Below are 5,000 nucleotides of genomic sequence, written 5' to 3' on the forward strand. Positions count from 1 at the left end.
GGGGGGGGGTAATTTTTTTTTTTACAACAAAGAAGACGGCTCAAGGGCAACAAAAAGAGTGTAGGAAAAAAAAAGCCCGCTACTCACCACTCCCAGAACAGACAAAAGTAAAGAGTGTCCAGAAGAGAGGTCAATTTCGGGTGGACTATTGATGAAGGAGGGAAAGACGGAGGATAGGAAGGAGAGTTGATAGGATTGAAAGGAAGAATAGCTTACTGGATGTCTACTTGCTGAAGACTTTTGGAGAGCATGCAGAAGGCGAGGGAGGGTGTGTGGGGTACTACTATTAAAGGAAGGAGAGATAGGGGAAGGGAAAGGGACGAAATGATGGGAATGAAAGAAAGGATTGTAGCTAACTGTCAGTGGCTTTTGTATTAATCACCTTCGGAAAACCTCCTTGCTAAAACCCTATTCACACATTGGCGATCTCGGGACGAAAGCGCCACGATACTGGTTCGTTCTGGTATCGTCGGAAATTGGTGCACTTTGGCCCGTCCCAGGGGTGTGGATTATTTTGGGACGACGCTTGCACGAGTATTGCCCGAATGCTGGACGAAAGCTGCACAACCATAACGTGTGAGAGAGGTAGGGAAAAGTGAGTGTGTGTGAAGGGGGTAGTTCTGCTGTGGCTGTTGAGGGGAGAATGAGGGAAAGATGGAAAGAAGAAAGGAAGCGGGCAAGGGCGTGAGAGTACTTCTGCGGTAGGTGTTTGAGGGGAAAGATGAGGGAACGAGAGAGGGATGGAAGAATGGGAGGGTGTGAAGGAGAGAGGGAGAGAGGGAGGCAGAGAGCAAGAAAGGGCTGTTAGGGGGGAAGAATGAGGGAAAGAGGGAGGGAGGGAAGAATGGGAGGCTGTGAGGGAAAGAGGGAGAGAGGGAAGAATGGGAGGGTGTGAGTGAAAGAGGGAGAGAGGGAGGCAGAGAGCAAGGAGGGGCTGTTAGGGGGGAAGAATGAGGGAAAGAGGGCAAGGGGCATGAGGGTACTTCTGTTGCTGCTGTTTTGGGAAAGGGAAGGAAAAGTAGGAAAGATATAAAGAGAAAGCGAGGTAAAAATTAAGGAAAAGGAACGAGGAAAGGTTATGATTTTAATGTCACTCACCTGAGGAGGGAATTACAGGCTCTTCCATGGCTCAGGTGTTCCAGGGGTCAGGTAACTCTTCGGAAGGGTGGCTGGTGAGGTCTGTCTGTCTGTCTGTCCGTCTGGTTAGTTTGCTGTCTGAAGGAGAAGGAGGTGAGTCTGTTTGTCTGTCTGTCGGTCTGTCTGTCTGTCTGTCTGTCTGGTTGATTGGCAGTCTGAGGGAGGTGAGTCTGTTTGTCTGCCTGCCTGTCTGTCTGTCTGTCTGTCTGTCTGGTTGGTTGGCAGTCTGAGGGAGGTGGGTCTGTTTGTCTGCCTGCCTGTCTGTCTGTCTGTCTGTCTGTCTGTCTGTCTGTCTGGTTGGTTGGCAGTCTGAGGGAGGTGGGTCTGTTTGTCTGTCTGTCTGTCTGTCTGTCTGTCTGGTTGGTTGGCAGTCTGAGGGAGGTGAGTCTGTTTGTCTGTCTGTCCCTCTGGCTCGCTGGTTGGCTGGGTGACTGTCTGGCTGGCTGGGGGAGAAGAAGGTAAGCTTTTAGTGAACCGCGGAAACCCGAAGACACAAAAATGAGTGAGGAGAAAAAATAAATTTACATACCTGTCTCGGCAAAAACCCGCAGGTGCGCCGCGGCGATTAATTTACAGGACTCGTAATGGGAAATTATGACGTTTTCGAATACCGAAGTCGAATAAATATTAAAACATCCCAAAATATTCACGGCGCTGCACGGAAAGGGGAAAAAAAGCGAAAAAAAGTAGAAAAAAAGGAGAGAGAGAGAGAGAGAGAGAGAGAGAGAGAGAGAGAGAGAGAGAGAGAGAGAGAGAGAGAGAGAGAGAGAGAGAGAGAGAGAGAGAGAGAGAGAGAGAGAGAGAGAGAGAGAGAGAGAAAAAAAAAGTGTATGGTGGGCACACTTCGTATCTCTTCAGTGGAGGAGGAAGGGAGAAGGAGGAGGAGGAGAAAGGAGAGAGAGAGAGAGAGAGGAAAGGGAGGGATTAAACATAGGGAGTGGGAAACGGAGAGAGAGAGAGAGGGAGGAGGAGCTGCGTAGTATTGGCCGCTGCTCCTCCTCCTCCTCCTCCTCGTCCCCCTAATGAGAAAAACTATAAAAATGATCAACACTTCGCTCGTTGGGGCCGAAGCCGACCATCTGTGGCGGGGCGTCAAGCCGTGTGACGTGTGTGTGTGTGTGTGTGTGTGTGTGTGTGTGTTTTCCGGTCAATATGCTTTCATTATTTTATCTATCTTATCTTTCTATCTGTTTATTTGTTTTTTGTTTGTTTGTTTGTTTGATTTTTATGTATTTTCTGGTTAATAAGGCTTGTTTTTCTATCTATCTGTCCATCTATCTATCTATCTATCCATCTACGAGTATCTATGTATCGATCTATCTATCTCTCTGAGTGTGTGTGTGTGTGTGTGTGTGTGTGTGTGTGTGTGTGTGTGTGTGTGTGTGTGTCCGCACGCACACGCACACCCTCACCATCACGTACACACCACCTGCAAATAAATCAGTGCCTATATTTTTTTTCTTCTTCGAATTTATCAACTCATCACCTGTTCTGGAGGAGGAGGAGGAGGAGGAGGAGTGGGAGGGGGAGGTGGAGGAGGGGGAGGAGGAGGAGGAGGGGTAGGAGGAGGAGGAGGAAGAGATCATAATTAAGATGATGACGGGGAGGAAGGAAAGGAAAAACAACGATATTTAGTATGATATCGCTGAGGCAAATAATGATAATGATGATAGTAATAATAATAATAATAATAATAATAATAATAATAATGATAATAATAATAATAATAATAATAATAATAATAATAATAATAATAATAATAAGTAAAAGTGATGATAATAATAATAAGAAAAAGAAGATGAAAAAGAGGAAAACAAGAAAAGGAACAAGAGCAAAAACAGGAAGAAGAAGAAGAAGAAGAAGAAGAAGGAAAGAAAAAAATGTTAAGGATCACGATAAAGAAAATACTGAAAAAAAAAGGAAATAAAAGGAGTAAAAAAACAACAATCAGAAAACAAGCAACTCAATCAACACAACACAACAAAACAAAACAAAAACAAAACACTGCATAACATTCTAAAAACAGCTCCCCCTCACTCCACCTCTTCCCCCCCTGACCCCCGCCTACCCCCCCCTCGCCCCCTACTCACCCTAAGCAGGTAACAAACGCCGCTATTAACCTGCTAATGAAGAGTACACGTCATTAAGAACACCTGACGCCGCGCCGGAAAAACTTTATGCCCTCCTGCAGGTAAGGGTCGAGGGGGGGAGGGGAGGGAGGAGAGGAGGGGGTGAAGGAGAGGATGGGGAGGGAAGAAGGGAGGGATGATTGTAGGAAGAGGGAGAATAAGGGGATGGTAGGAGAAGGGAAGGGAGTGATGATGGGAGGAAGAAGAGGTGGAGAAAAGGATGTTGAGACGCAGGAGAAAGGAAAGAAGAATGAAGAGACAGTGAGAGTATGGTGAGAGGGAGGTTAGGGAAGAGAAGGGAGTGATGATGGAAGAAAGTAGAGAGAGATAGAGATGAAAGAAGGAGAATGACGGGAGAGTGAGAGTATGGTAAGAGAAAGGAGAGAGAGGGATGCTGAGACGAAGGGGAGAGGGAGAAAGGAAGGAGAACGATGGGAGAAGGAGAGTATGATAAGAGAAGGGAAGATAGAGAAGATGAGATAGAGCAGGTGAGACGAAGAATGGGATGCTGAGACGAGGGAGAAAGAGATGAAGGGAAGAAACTGATCCGTCCTTAAACTTGTAGCGCTTAATACAATCCTTAAATCTTATGTATTGATGCCGATCTGAATACAAAATCGTCTATGCAGTTCTTAAATTGAAAGAACTTGATGTAGTCCTTCAGTAGAGAAAAGGAGGTGACGATGGAATCCTTCAGTGTAACGTATAACAGTACAAAAAACAGATGATGATTATTGGAGTGTTCAATCTTGGCGTCGCAACTAAAAAAAAAAAAAAAAAAAAAAAAAAAATCTGAGTCATTCCCTCGGCGGTCGTCTGTCTTTTGGGGTTCGCGGACAAGGCTGCCGGAGGACTGTATCGCGTCTTGAAGAGTAGCTGCGTGTGGGTGCGGTCTCTCGCTTTCTCCCTCCCCTCACTAAGGACGTCGTTGCTAAAAGAGGAAAAAAAATTAAGTAATCCAGTTGTATCTGTCTCCATCTGGGTCTTGGCTCGTTGCTTCATATGCGAAATGTTGTCATCGAATAAAAACAACTTACGTACGTCCTCCAAACATTCGTAAACATTTCAAGTATTCGGAAACATTTTGTCAGGTCTTCACGGACATGGCACCCGAACAGGCCCCGCTTGTCTTGCCGACCTTCCTTTGCGGGTCTTCTTATGTGTGTCGGGGCGAGCCTGTCTCCGCTGTCCTTAACCCGTCCGCTGCGATTGGCACTGATTTGGCCTTCACTGGTAGCCTGGTAACATATAGTCCAAGGTGCTTCTGTGGTGGATGGTGGGGTGTTTCCCATGTGGTATTGGTGTGCTGGATATCCCCTCCCAAGGTGCAGGACTTTATATTTTTCTTCATTGAATTGTAGCAGCCACTTTTTGTTCCATTCCTGTAGCTTGGCGAGGTGTTCTTGTAGGAAATATGCATCCAAGGGGTTAAATGAATATCTTGTTTTGCGAATCTTTCCGCATTGTTAAGACACACGAGCTGCAGTTAGATTTGGCTAGTTTGATATTTATAAGTATATTCCGTAGTTAAACATTTCTATAAGGTAACGAAGCCTGGAATTCTACTAACTTTTTGGCTCATTGCGTTGGGGGTAAATGCAAATGATTCTACGTACGTGTGTGCCTAGAATCACTGCTGACGTTTACACCCCACGCTTCATAATAACGAGTCTCTTTGTTGTTCTTACGTGAAGGAAGTTGGCGTTAATTTCCTGTAAATGGCACCTTGGATTT

The 5,000-nt window shown here is 45.7% G+C and overlaps 1 protein-coding gene across 4 annotated transcripts in view; it reads right to left on the reverse strand.

Moving 5' to 3' along the window:
• LOC126999862 (glutamate receptor ionotropic, delta-2-like) overlaps positions 1-5,000 on the reverse strand; it is a 370,968-nt gene that overhangs the window by 213,323 nt on the left and 152,645 nt on the right. For all 4 annotated transcript variants that reach the window (XR_007753644.1, XR_007753643.1, XR_007753642.1 and 1 more), the window contains exon 6: positions 1,099-1,580. The gene's annotated coding sequence lies outside the window, so the exon portion shown is untranslated. The remainder of the gene's footprint in view (positions 1-1,098; positions 1,581-5,000) is intronic.

The sequence above is a fragment of the Eriocheir sinensis genome, chromosome 17 (genome assembly GCF_024679095.1).
Source record: "Eriocheir sinensis breed Jianghai 21 chromosome 17, ASM2467909v1, whole genome shotgun sequence".
Taxonomy (NCBI): Eukaryota; Metazoa; Arthropoda; class Malacostraca; order Decapoda; family Varunidae; genus Eriocheir; species Eriocheir sinensis.